The 19850-nt window shown below is 37.2% G+C and overlaps 1 protein-coding gene and 1 pseudogene across 1 annotated transcript in view; both read right to left on the reverse strand.

The window, feature by feature from the left end:
- SREK1IP1 (SREK1 interacting protein 1) overlaps window positions 1–19850 on the reverse strand; it is a 471033-nt gene that overhangs the window by 171877 nt on the left and 279306 nt on the right. The gene's annotated exons all lie outside the window — the stretch shown is intronic.
- Window positions 2531–2990, reverse strand: LOC136389030 (proteasome maturation protein pseudogene; annotated as a pseudogene).

Here is a 19850-nt window from a genome sequence, read left to right on the forward strand (position 1 = left end):
GCCCTGCGACAGCATGGGCTCCTCCTCCACTGGCCTCCCTGCCCTGCTACAGCATGGGCTCCTCCTCCACTGGCCTCCCTGCCCTGCGACAGCATGGGCTCCTCCTCCACTGGCCTCCTGCCCTGCTACAGCATGGGCTCCTCCTCCCTACCACAGTGCGGTCTCCTCTCCTAAAATGGCCTCCTAGCTCCTCCTTTCAAAAGTTTTTGGTGGGAAAGCCCTCCTCCAACACATATTAGCATAACCAAGCCCCTTCCCAAGCATGAAAGGCAATTAGCTGTATCATGTCAGAGCATTACCACGTGACAGCAGCAGCCATCTTTAATAATAAGAGTGAGAAAAACCCAGAAAATACAGATTTTACAACCCATTCACCCAACACTACTTATTTTCCCTTAAAAGATTAATAGGAACTTAGTTGTGATTTACATATAAGATTTTTAAACAATGGTGTAGCTCCAATGTAATTTAATTTTTCATTACAAAAAAATTAAACCCCTGTCATTAAAAAAAAATTAATAGCCCTTATTTGTGATTTCTACAGTCCTAAATGGATACTACTAGTAATATTTATTCTGGTCACAACACTTGAAGGTAAACCAGACAGGCAGAAATGCAGTATAGATCAACCTAGATCAAGTCAACCACAGCAAGGCTTCTTAAACCTTCATATGCCTCCATAAAATCTTCTTAAAATGTATATTTTTCAGAATGTGGAGGGTGGGTTTGAGATTGTGTGGGTAATAAGCTACCCATGCACCACACTTAGCATAACAAGAAACTGAAAAAAGCGTAAGTAAAAAGGCAATGAGGCCCTGACCGTTTGGCTCAGTGGTAGAGCGTCGGCCTGGCGTGTAGGAGTCCCGGGTTTGATTCCTGGCCAGGGCACACAGGAGAAGCGCCCATCTGCTTCTCCACCCCTCCCCCTCTCCTTCCTCTCTGTCTCTCTCTTCCCCTCCCGCAGCCAAGGCTCCACTTGAGCAAAGTTGAGCAAAGTTGGCCCAGGTGCGGGGGATGGCTCTCTGGCCTCTGCGTTAGAATGGCTCTGGTTGTGGCAGAGCAACGCCCCAGATGGGCAGAGCATCGCCCCCTGGTGGGCATGCCGGGTGGATCCTGGTCGGGAGTATGCGGGAGTCTGTCAGCCTCCCCGTTTCCAACTTCAGAAAAATACAAAAAAAAAAAAAAAGGCAATGAATCTTGCTCTCTTGTCATTAAATTAAATGTCCCAAGAAGACAGATTTCACATTGTTTTGGCATGTGAAGGTGTGTTATAGTAGTTATCTATTAAATAGAAATTATAATGAATTATGAATAATTTAACATAAATCTGTAGAATATGCTTTTGAAATTACTTGGTGGGGTTTTAAATCCAGGTAGCAATACATAAGTAGCTTATTTAAAATTCACAAATCAAACCTTTTCCTTTTTCTTAGGAAAAAAAAATTATTTCTTCACTTTTCTCTATTTTTTTCCGTTATCCACCCTTTGGCCTTCATAGCTCTCTAGAATCTATTTAAGTAGAACAAAATGTGAGATTATATTTACCACTAATAATGTCATATCTGGCTATATAAAATAAAATATACCATGACATTTCTGCTCACCTCACCTTAATTCTTACTATACGTTATAATTGCAAAAGTCAAGATACCACATTATTTAATGGATTATATGACTAAAATCTACTTAACCTTTCCTTCCTCATTTTCTTCACCTGTAAAATTATGCATTATGAAACAGACATTCGTGGATTCTGCTGGAATAAAATTGAGTTCATAAGAAAATTAGAGAACATCTAAAAGTTAAGAAATAGTTTGTACAAAAACAATGTAATATTTACAAATTATATGATTTGATAATGGGCAAGTAATTTTTGGTTTCTTCATTTAATAAAAGGAAAAAATAGTAATGTAGATTAAAAGATAATGCTAGTGAACGCAAACAATAATTGTGTAACTCTTTTCCTTCCCTTTGTTTAGAAACTTACTTTTGAAAGAGCCATAGAAAACATATTTTTTTAAACATATTAACAAGGCACAAATACCCTATTGTTGTTCATGCACAACGAGAATCAGTTATAACCAACTAAATCTTACATTCCCTTAAATTGACAGCCATAGTGGGTAGCAAAAGATTAAGTCTTTAACTGGGCCATTTGGCAAAGTTGGATTATAAATCAAGTTGTCTAGCCAACAGAATGAAGGGATGCTGTTCTCTCATAGGTCTCACTCTGTTTTATCGATGTAGTAGCATTGTGGCACGTGGCTACTGGCACATGGCCACACCAGGAAAAGCATTTTACTGAGAAATTAAAGCAAATGCATTAGTCTTTTACTAAATATACAAAATCTACTCAGAAGGCTGAGGAGTATGATTTCCCAATTTTGATGTTATGCAGAAATTTTCAAGTAATATTTGTTATCAATTTTGGCGCTTATTTTTTTTCATTTTTAATGTATACATGAAATTATGTAAAAAGATGGCTATAAGCAAGACATCACCTATCTATATCAATGATCAGCCCAGTGCATCACAGTAAACCAAGTTTATATTCCACTATCAAGTGTGGTTCTTCCATTTGTTCACTCTGTGATGGGGCCATTAAGAATATCTGCAAACCCAACAGTATCATCATTACCCCTCAAAATAGCCAGTGAGAGGTCTGAGCTTGGAAGAAAGGGAAGACACTGAGCCTGTTGCACTGCCTCGAATTCCATCTGCAACTTTAGTGAAGCAAACAGAGCCCGGATGTTCCTCACTGTAGAAAAATTCATCTCATCTTGGTTGAACTGGAAATTTTTTTCTGATAATTCAAGCAGATGACTGAGAAAAAGTTCATTTTTACACAAGAAAAACGTTTTTGAAGAACATGATTTTCAAAAGGCCCACTGCTGTAAGTTCAGTAACTGGAACACTGTCCTTTAGCTGAGATCCAAGGCTTCTGTATTCTTCAGCTCATGCTGCAAACACCCTCTTAGCTCCATTACCATCAGCCAGCCTCAGTACTTATTAATTTCCTTAACATTTAAAGTGATACTGGTGATAGCTACTTAGAAAATTTGAGTCACAGTGTTATTTCTTGAACTGTTTAACATACAAAAGTACTTTGTTTTATTACCATAAATTCAGTCATAAAACAGTATTCTTAATAATTTTTTGTACTTGTACTTTTTAAAGACAGTATGTCACTTCATATCAACTCAGGGCTAAAGGAGCTTCATTTAGTTACATCATGACTTTGTGTAACAGTACAACAGCCAGTAAATCACAGCATGTAATCAGAGGACATCATTGAGCTCTGACTCTGGTCATTCCCTCAGATTTCCATACCATACTCTCTTTGAACTCATCAAACAGCTCTTACTAGATTTGTTTCATTTTTTAAACATATATAAGGCAGTAAAGATCTTACAGATTAATTATAAATTAATATAAATTTCTTCAATATAAATTAATATAAATTTCTTCAACTATAATTGAAAAAAATAATCATTTCTTTTACCTACGGCTATTGTTGATGTAATAATAAGGGTAATTTTTTGATATTTTGGAATTTAAAAAATGCTTATGTTTTACTGGCATGCAAGTATTTTACAGCCAATTCTACAGTGTTCTTTCCTCATGTAGTGACAGTTTCCAACTAAACAAGTTGTTTTCACAAAATCTTCCAAGTTTATTTTTCTTCTAAATTTGAATATATTTTCTTATAGAAAAGTAAAGAATTGTTTGGAGTCTCAGATTAGTCCACAAAATTTCATGTAAACTTATATAAGGTATAAGCATAGGACTAATGCAACTTTTCAACTACACCTAAGCACCACCTAGAACATGAGTCTTCCTATGAGCTCTTCATACCTGGAATACCCTCACCTCACTCAGCAGCAACACCTGCCTCAGATATAAAATAAGGTGGTGGATAAAGAGAGGAAGATCCTCCTTGTACCCCCAGCATGTACAAAGCGTATTTAAACAATAGAAAGAGGGTTAGATTAGCACTGTCAAAGCAGCATGTAATGAGGGCCACATATATAATTTAAAATATTCCAATAGCCACATCAAGACATAAAAAGAAACATTAAGTTAATTTTAGTAATGCTTTTAACCCAATATATTTTAGAAGTTATTTTGACATATTCAGTATAAAATTATATCAAATTAATGAGATATTTACTGTCTTTATTGTATTGTCTTCAAAACCTTGTATTTATTCCACACAGCATATCTCAGTTTTGACTAGCCATATTCTGAGTGCCCAGTCGGCACATGTGGCTAACAGCTGGCCACTGTATTGGGCAGCAAAGCCTTTTATCAGTGTATCCATCAGGATTCAATCAGGAAAGGAAAACCACCATGTGTATTGTGTTATGGAATAAGGAATTGACTGTAGGAATTAGACATTACACAATTGTGGGAAACGCTGGGGAATTAAAGGTCCTCAAGAAAAGTCTTCCTAAAATGTTAGAACAGGGAGGTTTCAGGGAAGTGTGGAAGCTAAGCACCTCCAGCCATTAAAGTGGGGCCACAAAGAGGACCCAGGGCCTGAAATGCTGTTGGCTTTGTACACCTGTTGTCCCTGTGCAGCTGTTTCTGCTAACCCACAGCCAAAGGATGGGTGGTGGGCCAGCAGAGGTTCTTGGTCAGAGGACCAGCAGTGAAAGAGCTGACTGCAGCTCAGGAAGGAGCTAGAGCACCCTGGCACCTGCTGGCCCCTCTGCACCAGCCTCTTCTCACCTCTACCCACAAAGACCTTCAGAGTATACTGGCAGCTGTTTTGCTTCTGCCTTTCAGATCTCATGCAGATTTCTCTTTGGGTCAACTCTGTGTGACACCATACAGGAAAGGAAATTCTATCTTAGCTAAATAGGCACAGTACAAAACCACCACCATGGAGCCATATAAGAAAAGGATTCTGAGAACATAATTCCAGCTGAGGGAAGCTGACACAGTAGAAAAGCACCACAGTCAGCCAAGTGTGAGCAAGGACAGAGGCAGCTGCAGGCTGAAAATCACCTGTTAGCATACATTCGTATGGGTGATTCTACACGATTGAAGGAAGAACGTAGCATCTGTTCAATGCTACCCACAGGGTGGGAAAAAGTGGGTTTAGAGTTGTATGAAAAAATAGTTATTTATTATTTAGTAATTATTATTTTTCATATGGACAACTGTAAACCTACTTTTTCCCCACCCTGTATATGGTGAATTTTATGATATATGAATGCTGTCTCAACACTGATATTTGAAACCTTTCAAAAAAACAAAAGCCAAGAGTGGTACATACGCTGTTTCAATTCAAGTGAATTCTTTCTGTAAGGGCTTTCATCACTGATATTTGCGTCAGCAGATTAATCAAGGCTGATGATGACAACCTTGAATTATTAAACAGGGTCAATTCTCTCTCTCTCTTTCTCTCTCTCTCTATATATATATGTGTGTGTGTGTATGTGTGTGTGTGTGTGTGTTTATTTTATTGATTTTAAAGAGCAAAGGGGAGAGAGACAGGAACATAAATCTGTTAAATCTGTTCCTGTATGTGTCCTGACCGGGGATCCAACCAGCAACCTCTGTGCCTTGGGACGGTGCTCGAATCCACTGAGCCATTTGTCCAAGGCTCTAGTGATAAATCTGAAGAAAGAAAAAGAGGTTACCTCAGAAAGTTTTCATTCAAAATAATAAAATTTAAGTTCTGATATTAAAGAGTTAACACTTAACTAGAAAATTCTGGCTTTTCCTAATGACAGACTCAGGGCTTGAATAACTAATCATTTTCCTGAGAACATATTAGTAGTTAATTCTGAAGAATACAAAAGTGTATGTACATAGCAATTTCTTGATTACCTGAGACAGGGCACATGCAAATGTGTGTCCAATAACTGTTCACTGAGGAAAGCTGACAAAGTACTGCCGCGTGCCTGAGACTGGCTGGATTCTGGCATTTGACTCTGCCTCCCTTTCCCAGCCCAATTCATTCTGACGACTACCTGTTTATGTGAGTCCATTTTGTGGGAAACAATGGTCAGCTATTTCAGATTGCTTTTCCTCCTAGAACACCCACTGGTCATCTTGCAAGGAGGGGAGAGAAAGCACATCTCTATGTCATTATTTCTCTTTTACTGCTGCATCCTCCCTAGTATCATCTTAACACTGCCAAACTAGCTTTAGTATCTGGCTAAAGCTCAGTCAACCATGGGAAAGTCTGACATACTATCAAATATTTTAAATAAAAACATTTTTAATTCTGACTCCAAAAATTCATCCTGCTCCTGCTATGCCTCCCCCCAAAAAATGTTTGGCATTTATTTCAACAAATTGAGTCAAATAGTGTTCATTCTTGCCTACTTCTAATTATGCACGTTCTATAAAGTCAGTTAAACATTTATTTTTGGTATACATAGATACTCAAAAAGGGAAATGACACAGAATAACAACATCAGATAACCCCAAAATGAAAATTACCTCAATGATCAGAATATTTGGGAGCCTCTCTCTACCCAGATCTGTAATTTTCTGGGCAATGACCAACACTGGGAAGAAGGGTATGTGCTAAGCAACTCTAAGGTCAAGTCGTAAAACTGTAGGTTGAAGAAAAACTAACATTCAAATAAAGTTCATCTAAAATCAGTGCTCAATTAAGATTTCAATGTTTGAATTGTGGATATATAGCTATACTTAATATCAAGAGAGAAATTGCATAGTGGGTAGAGCATTGTCCTCGAATGCTGACACCTCCCGTTGGAATCCCCGGGCTTGCGCATTCAAGGCACATAGGCGAACAAGTAGAGTTGATGCTTCCTGCTCCTCCCAAACACCCCACCCCTGCCTTTCTCTCTCTCTCTCTCCTCTCTCTAAAATCAATAAACACAATTTTTTAAAAAGAGAGAAAGAAACTACTTGTGAAAAACAATACCACTGGCTATAGCTTTGTCTTCTTAACTGCACATATTATGGAAAATAAGCATTTCTTCATTTGACAAAGAGACTTATAGAGATTCCTAGGCACCAGTCCCTAAACTGTACACAGAGAAAGCCAGTTATACTACTCTAAGTTTCTCCTTGAATTTTATTCACCACATTAGCATCAGATTGGTTTGATGTTAAAATACAATTAACTCAGTATGCAAAGATACAAATTGTATTTCTATATACTATCAATGAGCACTACAAAAATGAAATTAAGAAAACAATTTCATTTACAATAGTATCCAAAAAATAAATAAATAAAATTAAATAAAATACTTAGGAATAAAGATAACAAAAAATGTGTAATATTTATTATCTGAAACTACAAAACACTGTATGAAGTACTAAATAAATGTTAAGAAATCTTGTGTTGGCCCTGGCCGGTTGGCTCAGTGGTAGAGCGTTGGCCTAGCGTGCGGAGGACCCGGATTCGATTTCTGGCCAGGGCACACAGGAGAAGCGCCCATTTGCTTCTCCACCCCTCCGCCGCGCTTTCCTCTCTGTCTCTCTCTTCCCCTCCCGCAGCCAAGGCTCCATTGGAGCAAAGATGGCCTGGGCGCTGGGGATGGCTCTGTGGCCTCTGCCTCAGGCGCTAGAGTGGCTCTGGTCGCAACATGGCGACGCCCAGGATGGGCAGCATCGCCCCCTGGTGGGCAGAGTGTTGCCCCATGGTGGGCGTGCCCGGTGGATCCCGGTCGGGCGCATGCGGGAGTCTGTCTGACTGTCTCTCCCTGTTTCCAGCTTCAGAAAAATGGAAAAAAAAAAAAAAAAGAAAAGAAAGAAATCCTGTGTTGATGAATTGAAGGACAATATTAAGATGGCAAAAAATCTCCAAATTGGTCTAGAGATTCAACACAATCTATATCAAAATGCCAAGTTTTTTGGGGGAGGGAAAAAAAGACAAACTAATTCTAAAATTCACATGAAAATACAGAGGACCCAGAATAGAAAAACAAAAGCAAAAAACTTGAAACAACAAAGTTGGAAGACTCACATTTTCTAATTTCAAAGCTTTCTACAAAGCTACAGTAATCAAGACAGTGTGCGATTGTCAAGAGGGATATTATGTATCAGTGAAACACAATGGAGAGTTTGGAAATAAGCCCTTAGATTTATGGTAAATTAATATCAGATGAGGGTGCCAAGATCATTTAATGGGGAAAATAGTATTTTCAACAAATGGTTCTGAAACAACTGGATATCCACAGACAAAAGAATAAAGTTAGACCCGTATATTACACCATACATCGACAAAAATAACAGTGTGGATCACAGACGCAAAGGTAAGAGCTGGAACCTGTTGTTTTTTTAATCTTGGAAGAAGCATTAGCATAACTCTTTGTAATCCTACACTAGGCAGTGGTTTCTTAGATAGAACAACAAAAGCACAAGCAACAACAAAAAAAACATTAAAAATATGGACCTCTTAAAAATTAAACACTTTTGTGCTTTAAACAACACCCTAGAGAAAGCAAAAAGACAAATCACAAAATGCAAGAAAATGTGCGCCAATCATAGATCTGATAAAAGACTCAAATCTAAAAGAGACAGAGAACTCTTCTCAATAACAAAAGGACAACCCAAGTTTTCGAAGGGCAGAGGATATGATTAGACATTTCTCCAAAAAAGAAATACAGTGGCAAATAAGAACATCAAAAGATGCTCAACCTGAGTTGCCATCAAGGAAGTGCGAATCAAAACTATAATGAGGGATCACTTCACCCACCAGGGTGGCTATTATGAAAAACATATGTACAAGGAAGGGGAGACATAAAAACACTCAAACACTGCAGGTGCGGATGGAAAATGATACAAGTCACTTTTGAAAATAGTCTGGCAGTTTCTCAAAAAGATAAAGTAGAATTACCACCTGACGAACAATCCTATGCCTTAGTATATACCCAAGGGAGGTGAAAACATAGGTCCACACAAACACTGGTGCATACAGTTTCATAGCAGCAGTATTTATATATTTATAATAGCCAAAAAGTGGAAACAACCCAAATGTCTATCAACTTAGGAATGAATAAATGTATGATTTATCCATACAGTGGTATATTAATTAGCAATAAAAAGAATTAAGGTACTGATACATACTACAATGTGTGGGTGGGGGGCATTGGAAGGAAATGTAGAGTTTCTGCTGATGGTTATAGGGTTTCTTTTGGCGTGATGAAAATATTCTAAACTTTATTGTAGTGGTAGTTGCACAACTGTGAACATACTAAAAATCACAGAATTGTACACTCAGTATAGCTCAGTAAAACTATATCTCAATAAAGCTTTTAAAACAAAACTGATGTAACATCTTATAAACGAAAAGCTTCTTCTATAACCTTTCTCTCCAGATGGTTGGTCTCACTCCTTTTCAACATCTTATCCACTGTTGCCACAGTGGTACCCTGTACCCTATACCCAGTACCCTATACCCTGTACTAGGTACAGTATAATGATGCTATCACAATACTGAGCCAGTGACTTGTCCCATATTTTGGTTTAAGGCTTAGAGGAAGGCCCCCCACTCCCTTAAGTCTATTATTTCATCTTCATTTACCTAAGAATTCTACACTGGGATTTTGTAAACTTCCAGCCAACAAAATAGTAATTCTCAAATAATAAAACAAAGAAAAAAATTAATTTTAGGGACTTAGATATTGAAATTAAGGACCCACTCAACTATACTCTTATGCAATTTAAAATAATCCTAATTTTTAACAAGTATAATTTGAACAGACCAATACTTTGCCAATTTCAGACTATTAAAAATAATTTGAGATATTTATAAATATTGTCTTTATGCACAAACATTTTAAAGATTTATAAATTTAAAATTTAAAAATATTAAAGCATATTTAAGTTCAGGATATTTCTTCAATTCCATTATAACAAAAAACAACTAGCAAATACATCAACTGGTAGAAACAGATATACACACCACCCATCTAGAAGTGGGCACTTGTAAGCTCCATTTCCAAGTACTTCAAGCAGCTGTGCACCTGTTACTCTTGACAACTCAAACCAGGTCCACTATGGGAAGGATAGCCAAAAGCTCATGCCATAAGTGCTTTATATTCCATGTGTTTTTAATAACTAAGATTAGATTTTTTAATTCTCTGCCATTTCAAAATGAAATATATTACTGAATTTCTTCATCTTGGACAGTAAGTTCCATTCAAATGAATTATATTATCAATTAATATTTCAGAATTAAAGCAATAAATGGAAACAAAAAATTCAACCAAATAAATCAAAGCTGTGCGCACCACTATCAGTTTATAGACAGAAAAAATTATCATCTTAAAGAAAATGTTACTTTTAAGTGTAGAGATAAAATAGGCAATGTCAAAATTCTACGAATTTTCAAATTCTGGAGTACACTAAAAACTCTTAGTGAATTGATTATTGTTCAATCAAGAACTCAGTTTGATTTGTCTTTTATTTATATTAAGTGTAACAATATCCTAAGTAATTTCCACAAACAGATCACTTTCCCTAAACTTTCATAGTGCAATATAATACATGAAGTGGAATGTGCAGTTCTTGAAAATTATATTTGCAAAGTCTTTTTAATGAGGTGGCATGCTGGATATCTTGAGGAGGCTCCTCCAGATTCTCTCCTTTTCTACCCTGCTTTGAGCTCAGGAAGGCTCTCTATGAGCTGTATCAACTGACTCCCTTACCTACTGGCTTCCTGTTGGATTAAAACAATGGCAGACACAGGCAGGAACTTGAGAGGAAAGGGTCTGAGAAAAGAGCAGGGTCATGTATTTATTCCTTCTTTCTAAGTCAGCGTAGAAGAAAATGCAGCCCTTGACAGAGGTCATGGCTTCTATCAGATGATCTTTCCGAGGACTCCTCCCTCCCCCTTTCAGCTTAGAGATGCCTCTTTATACTATACACCAGGGGTCCCCAAACTATGGCCCATGCGGCCATTTATCTGGCCCTGCCGTACTTCCGGAAGGGACACCTCTTTCATTGGTGGTCAGTGAGAGGAGCATAGTTCCCACTGAAATACTGGTCAGTTTGTTGATTTAAATGTACTTGTTCTTTATTTTAAATATTGTATTTGTTCCCGTTTTGTTTTTTTACTTTAAAATAAGATATGTGCAGTGTGCATAGGGATTTTTTCATAGTTTATTTTTATAGTTTGGCCCTCCAACAGTCTGAGGGACAGTGAACTGGCCCCCTGTGTAAAAGTTTGGGGACCTCTGCTATACACCATACTATTATTTGTTTAATAAAAATATAGTGTCAACAATATATATAATTTTAATTTTTCTAGTAGCCACATTTAAAAGAAACAGATATAATTAATTTTAATATATTTTATTTAACAAAATATTGTTTCAACATGAAATCAAAATAATAAATGACAAATGAGGTATTTTATATTCTTCTGTGTTTGTACTAAGTTCTAGAAATCTAGTGTATCAGTAAATTTATAGCACACCTGAATTCGGACTAGCCACGTTTCAGGTGCTCAATTTATATTACCCTTTCCTAATAGTTTCCCTTCTTCCCTCTCCTCATACCTTTGCAAATAGTCCTTTTATTAAATTCTCCTCAAATTACCCATGTGGGTGTGTCATCTATTTTCTGCCAGGATGAAACTGACATACATGGCAGAATGCTTGATATATTGTTCAAGAAAAGGCGGTATGTAAAATTATTCAATTACAGTACAATCTCAGCTACATGAGAAAGGAACATAAAAGAAAATATAAAATGGTTAGCTAAATTAATGGAATTATGAATTATTTTCTGTTTCTTGGAAATTTTCTATAGTCTTTAAACTGCATCAAATTCATAAAAAAGAGAAAAAGAGAATTTATAATGTTGAAACAAAAAACCAATCAATATAATTCTTAGCAAAATTGATAAGGTAGCTATAACTAACAGGATTTGCTTATTTGTTCTAACCTTAGAACAGAAACCCAAAAAAGGTCTATAAAAAGAATAGGAAATCAAGCAAATACAGATTAAAGTATAAATAGAATGTCAAATGAACTGAAACAACACTTAGAGCAAATCTATACATTCCTCAGAAAGGGGAGTCAAAGACTAAGAGCTCAGACTATGCCCCTAGCACTGGGAGTCTTAGATTCCCAGTTCCTCCTTCACAATATAGGCAAGTAGAACAAAGTCAGCACATAGGGCCCAATTCACTCTTCAGACTAAAAATAGAAACCAAATATATGCTGGGTTTAAATGTGGAACACTTTTAGGTTCTAAATTCTAATGATAATGAGTTCAGCACTTAATCTGTGGCAGATAGATCAAAACACAGAGAGTAGGTAAAAGTGGGAAAAGGGCAGTTAGATACTCAGATTGATTTTTGCCTCTTTTCCCTCATTCATTATCTTCTCTGTCATCATTTCAAGTTGGGAGAGACTGAACAAATCATAAGGTTACATGTAATCATTTCCTTCTTTAACTATGTTGCCTTGCCATCCTGCCTACTCTTACAATAGACAATTCCTAACATCTGGCTAAAGTATTTCAGCATCTGTTTGTTCCTCAGCTCAGCCTCTCCAAATCCCTTTCAAATGTCCAGTTTTATTGTAATAACAAAAAGAAATTAGAAACAATTTAAATATCTAATAATAGATTACTGAAATAATAAAACACTGCCCAACCTGTGGTGGTGCTGTGGATAAAGCATGACCTAGAACGCTGAGGTCATTGGTTCAAAACTCCTGGCTTGCCTGGTCAGGTTACATATGGTCGAAACCCTGGGCTTGCATGGTCAAGGCACATATGGGAGTTGATGCTTCCTGTTCCTCCCCCCTTCTCTCTCTCTCTGACTCTGTCTCTCTCCTCTCTCTAAACTACATAAAATAATAATGAAACATCATCCTTGAATGGAATACTATGCATGTATTATTATAAAAGATTGTTTCATTCACTACAATGTAAATGTACTTAATACCACTGAACTGTACATTTTTAAATAATATGATAAACTTTAGGCTATGTATATTTTATCATAATAAAAAAATGATTACTTCATAACATGGGGAAATGTTCACAATGTATTGGGGTTGTTCTTTAATGAAAATATTATAGTATGATGAACCCGTGGAAACCAATCTTTAAACAATTAGACTTAACGATCCCAGTAGTTCATTGTATAAAATTTAGAGAGGCTCACAGAAAAAAAAACAACCAACAACCCTCTTTATCATCCAGCTATAACCACTATTAACCAATATATATCATGTGTAAAATATGTTCATATGGAAAATACAATAATGAATAAACAATTATAGAATAAATTCTGTTTTGTGGAGTCACAGCTGTAAACCTACTTTTGCCCACCCCTGTATAACCCTTAATGTGATGGATGGATATAGATTCCCTCTATCTAAATTCCCAAATAATTCCAATATAAGCAAATAATATCTAGACTATTATCTTCTCATCAAAATCCCCCACATTTCACCCATATTCAAATATCCTTTTTTTCTTTACCTATTATCTGCTCATCTTAATAAAAACAGCTAAAATGTAATCAAGTGCTTAGTATTATACCATTCACTCTATGTATTTATCTTATTTAATCCTTATAAATACCCTGGAAAGTACGTACTATTATTTTCCTTATTTTACATCTGATGAAACTGAAGCTTTGACAGACGAGTCATTTCTCGAGATCACTAACTAGAGGGCAATGGAGCCGGGATTCAGATCCCATCCAGCTAACTCCAAAGCCCGTGATCTCAGTTACTTCTGATAATACTTCTCATTTTTTGTATAGGCACAGGTAAAAATCTTACTGCCTAAACCTAAACCTAGATTTTATTAAAGCTTTTCAGATTAATTGAACAATGCTGTTAGCTCCCAAATACTCCTTCGATGCCTACAGTCTGATAAAACAGGAGGACCATTCAACTCTTCTGTTCAGTTCCACTATCTTCCTAAGCACTTATGTCTCTAACCCCAGCTTTGATTCTATGTCTTAGTATTTCTCTCAGCATTCTGTTGCTTCATGCTTCTATCTGTTTACTCTTACAGGGGCCATCTGCTGAGAATCCCATTTTTATTTCTTCCCAAACTCCTACTCTTCTACTAAAGTTCAGCTAAAGCTGCACTCTTCCAAAGCACTGACTCCACCATCACACCTGGCAATGATTTGACTCCAGATTTGAAGCCCCTCCCCCACGCTCACATAATATCAAAGGGGCATCTCTAGTCCAACACTTGCCATATTTATTATAATTATAACTTCAATTAAATACTCTCTCCTTTATTCCTCTGTGAACCTCTTGAAGTGACTTTCTTACTCATTTTTATTCAGGCTTTAGTATAGTAACTGGTTATTGATAAATGTTTTGTGGATCAATAAATTCACTATATTCTCCAAATACCATGATCTCTATCTTTGTCATTCTCTGATGCTCTTCCCTGTGGGGAGGGGGAAAATGGAATAAGTAGAATTCCTCAGTTTTATAGCCACTCCTCATCTTATATTTCTTATCACAACTCTTCCCTGAGCATCTATGAACCATCTATCTGCAGCTAACTTCTTCAACCATGAACATGATAGAAAAAATTTATTTACAAAGAGTCCAACTTGCAAGTAATTGGAATCTCAAAAAGAAAGGCAAAAGAAAATGGATTAGAACAAGATTTGAAGAGATATGACCAATAATTTGCCAAAGCTGATTAAAGATGTCCACGTGCATATCAAGAATGTCAGTGAGCCACAAGAAGCACACACACAACTTAGCGCATCAGAGTCAACCTGTCAAAAACCAAAGAGAAAACTTTAAAGTGGGGAGTGGGGTCGGAGTGGAGTTAGTGGCAGGAAACAGATGGCTGACATTGCAACACTGGTCCCATATTTTCCCCTTAGTAAGTCCTGCCTCTAACACTTGCCCTCCTAAACCCTTGCACTAACTAGGTCGGGCAGGGAGTGCACCTGGAGCCCAGGGGCTGAGGGGAAGAGGCCCTCACAGCTCCCAGGCCTTCCTCTGCAGGTTTGCAGACTCACCACCCCCACCTCGCCTCCCCGCTCTGGGCTGGAAGGTGGCGGCCCACACCTAGCAGCACCTCCCACGGGCTCCTCCAGCCTTTGTTCCACATTGTAAACATCACTGAAATAAAGGACAGTCAAGTCATAGGGCCCAGTGTCTCCTGACCTGTTCCCACAGGTCCTCCAAGAGTACCCAGTCTACAGTTCTAAGGGCTGAGGCTGTACTCCTGCCTGCCAGTGCCTCCTTCTGGGCCAAATTTCCCAAGAAAGCCTCAGGAACCTGGTGGCCGCTGGAGCGAGCATGCACAGGACACATGGTGCCAACGTCTCTGCATGTAGCTCGCTCTCCTGTGTGACACACCACCTCCAGACACCGCAGGCCAGGCCAGGGACTGGAGATGTCGGCTAAGGGCTAGAGGCCCTTCAGGGCCTAATGCCAACCCTGGTGCCTCTATTCTCTCAACTTCTTAGGATACAAGAAGCAGATCTCAGTCCAGCAGAGCTCATGGTTCAGGAAGTATAGTCAAAGCCCACTGCTTTCAAACCTTGCTGGGCAAACATTTTATTCTATGAACCTCACGCCTCTTCTCTGTAAGGATTTTGCCCTCTTTACAGAAAAATAGTTAAGAACTTTACACAGAAAACCTATTCTTGACCTACTTCTGTGGTTCTGCCTCCATTTCTCCCTCTCTGAAGGATCCTTCAATGTATCCATTAGTTCAAGGTGAACACCCTTCTCCCAGGTACTTGTGGGTGGAGGTGAGGGTGAAAGAACAGGTTCAATGCAGCGCTGGCCCTCCGGAGACCATGGATGCCTTCACCTCCATCCTGGTCCCACGCTTTCCGGTCTCTGCCGCAATCCTGGGGGCCCTTTTCTGCCTCTACCCTAATCCTTCTAGTATATCTTTCCTTTTACCTGTATTTAGAATCTAGGCATTTCACATTCTTTTTATGATTTACCACAAGATTCTTATAGCTTTCTATCATACCTAACACTATAGCTAACATATCCTATCTTACATTATATCTAACATCGTATCTAACACTAGAGAAAATAAAGGGAAACCTCACTAAAATGAACTGGGGAGGCCAGAAGGGGGAGCTCTCAGACAGTACCACTCCACTTCAACTACAGAAAAAAATTGTCAGTTAAGACCCCAAGAGAAGAATTGTCAACAAGAAAGAATCATTAATTATGGGCCCCAACAGGAACAGAACCTCCAGAAAAATCGACCATCCCAGCAACTCAGCCAGTGAAAAACTGGGCCTCCTTGAACTCACTTTTATCCAATGAAATTTCATTTGAAACAACCCCTGCCCACTTCCTCCGTTTTCTCCATCATAAACTATTCCTTGCCTTTGTTTGCTTGATTTGTCTATGACCTTCGTCATAGCTTGTTTGTCCCAAATTGCAACTCTTTGCTGTTCTGGAATAAACCCATTTTTGCTGGTAAAATAACTGACTTTAATTTTCAAGTTCAACACATTAAAATGCTGACTTCTGTTGTGAGATGGGCTCTGATATTGCTTGGGAGAACAGAATAAGGGAGAAACTAATGCTTATATTTAATTACATTTTACACTAGGTATTGACTGATGAAATCCCAGTTAATCAATCAAGTATCCATAGAATTGCAACCTATCAGAGTATATCCAATTTGTCATTTGCTCAATTGATCCTGGATTAAGTGGATACATTTTAATAGAATACAAAGTAACAAATTTGATAAAATAAGATAAAAAAAAACTTGAACAAGTAAATTTAAAAAAATTGAAATCGTGGCCAAACATTTCTCTTTCCAAAAAGCTATAGCCCACAAATGTTTAACATATGAGTTGTTCAAAGCTGACCAGCTTATTGCATAGGGCTAAAGTAATTATGACTCCAAAATCAGATAATAACAATAGAAAAAGAAAACAAATTATATACTTATTTTACTTATGAATTTGGGTATAAAACCTTTTAAAATACATAAATCTAATAGTACATTGCAAAATTATATTGTTTAGAGTTTATCCTAAGAATGTAAGTATAGTTAAGCATCAGAAAAAAGCTATCAATGTAATTCACTATATTAATACATTAATATATAAAACTGAGATAATTATGGTGAATGATACAAAACAAGTCTTTGATAAAGGTAAGTAATATTTATTAAAATCTATTTTGAAATTAAGAAATAAAGGGACCTTACACAGCTTGACGAAAAACGGTATAATTTTACATAACAAACCAACTTTAAATATGTTCCCTATAAGATCAGAAATAAGACAAAGCTGACCCTATCACCACCACTGGTTAACATATTATTGGAGCTCCTGGAAAACATTATATTTTTTAAAAAGGAGAAAGGGAGCAAGTGAAAAAAGAGCGCAAGAGAGAAAATAATTAATGGCAGATTATAAAAATAAATGACAAAACCCACATGATCACCTCAACACAGAAAAAGCATTTGATAAAATATGAAATCCAGAGCCCATTGAGAAATAAAAATAAGAAAGAGAAATGTATTTTCTCAATTCGATAAAAAGAGTCTCTATAAAACCTACAGTTAGCATGGTGTTTAATGGTAAGAATCTGAATGCTTTCCCCCTAGGATTAGGAATAAAGCAAGGAGGTTCGCTCTCTGCTCTTCCATCCAGCATAAAACTGCCTGTTCTAGCCAGATTAATCAGACAAGAAAAATAAAAGACATCCAGAGCATAAAGAAAGAAGTAAAACTTTCCTTATCTGAATATGAAATTATCCTGTTTGTCAAAAATTCTAAGGAATCCATATACCAAACCCCCTCCTCAAACAACAACAAAAAACCATTTAAAATAATAAAGGAGCTCAGCAAAATTGAAGGATACAGGATCAATTTACAAAAATCAATCCAATTCTAAATAATACAAATAATCATCTGAAAATAAACTTAAGAAAATATTCCATTCATAAATAGCATCAAAAAGAATAAAATAGGAATAAAATCAACAAAAGAACTGGGAGACATGTACACCAAAAATTACAAAACATTATGAAGAAAAACTAGAATATATCCTAATAAATGGAGACATCCCATGTTCATAGACTTGAAGGTTCAATATTACTAAGATGTCAAGTCTCTCCAAATTGATTTATAGATTCAGTATAACCCCTGTCAAAATCTTTGCAGGCTCTTTGCAAAAAACGGACAAGTTGACCAGCTAACTCAAATCTGGACCCACTTGGAGTCATTGTCTGTTGACTCTCATTTTTCCTGAGTATGAGTCACACTTTCCTGTTTCTCTACGTGTTTAGTAATATTTGGTTGAAAACTAGACATTGCATAGTATCATGGAGTGACCTCGAATTCTGTTGTGTTCATCTGTGGATTTTCTTTGGTCTACTGGGTAATTCATCTGCCTTGTTGCAAATCTCCAACTTAATCTTCCCTATGTTACACAACTCCTGATATATCTGTTCTAATCCTATGGTTCGTGTTTACTGCTGTGTTAGCCTGTGTCACACCTTGTGCCTGTGTAATTTCACAGTCATTTAAGCATTTGGACAAGCATTGCACTTATATTTGAAGGCTCACCCTAAAACCTCCTTGCTTCTAGGGAACCCCCCCCCCAATTTCAGATAATCTGTTATCCTCCGACTTTGTCCTCTGACACTTCAAGCCCTGAATTTTCAGCTTTACCCTTCCCAAACTGCACACAGTGGAAAATGGGGTTGGTTTAAAAGAAAACAAAACAGACAAAATATTCATAGCTCATACACTGTTGAGCTCTATCTTTCAAATCTCATCTTTGTTGCTTTATCCCCTAAAATCTTTGCCACACAGAGGTAGTTTAGCTGTCAGCCAGGAATTCAGGCAGAGTTTATATTCAGATTTGGGGTCTTCCTTTTCATTATTGTCCCACTCAGAATTTCCGTTTGTATTTCCGCCTGCTTTTCAACCCTGAAGTCCAGTCTGTCATCTTGCACTGGGGCTTTGGTTTACCTGGGTGGCTTTCAAACACTGTAACCATGGTGGTCTGGGAGAACCTAAGGCCAAGGCCATTTCAGGCCAAGGCCCAACCTTGCAATTCTTACCCCTTCCAATATAACATTTTCAAGAAAAAAAATTCTGTAACTTTAATGAATTGCATTTTAAAATATTTACCCAGCTATTATAATTATTATCTGTGATGTAATTCACATAATTATGCCACTCCACAGTCATATATAGAATTTCCCCTCCTCCTCTTTACTTTAAATTTTCTAATGTTTTGGAAGTTCGTTTCAATTCTATTCGTGGTCACCTTTAATATTAGCATTTGCCTTATATTGCTATTTTCTGAATGGGTTCAGGAAATTTAAATGGTTTAGACTTTAGAGGATTTCAAATCAAGAATAAAACCAACTTCAGTTTGCCTGCTTTTCATTATCACCATGCACCAGCAATTCTAAACTATGTCACTGATTAAATGCTACTGTCCTCTCTCTAGCTGTGCCCTTGTTGCAGCACATTTTACTTCACATCCTCCTCCCCACTAAGTCTCAGTTTTTCATAACTGATGTCTGAGATTTGAGGTCTGGTTTATTATTGTGTTATTATATTTATACCACATAACTTCTTTCTCAAGAGAAGTTATTAACCAGATATACGACAGTTGCTTACATCTAGCTTTGTTTGGGTTGGTTTCAGTGATCACCCTTATTATTTTTAGATTCATAGTTCTCAGTTGGTTAGCAAAGTCTGAGGCTTGAGGTCTAGATTATTGCTATTGTGTTATATGTACACCACATAGTGCCTCTTCCAAGATTAGTTATATAACCTCATCAATGAGACAATCACACTTAGCTTTGCTTTTTATACTTTCCCACTCTTGAGCTCTTTACTCTGCTCCATCTATCAAAAGTTTTATCACAAAAGGTATGTCATTACATGTAAAAAATGTTTTTTCT

Source organism: Saccopteryx leptura, chromosome 1 (assembly GCF_036850995.1).
Source record: "Saccopteryx leptura isolate mSacLep1 chromosome 1, mSacLep1_pri_phased_curated, whole genome shotgun sequence".
Taxonomy (NCBI): domain Eukaryota; kingdom Metazoa; phylum Chordata; class Mammalia; order Chiroptera; family Emballonuridae; genus Saccopteryx; species Saccopteryx leptura.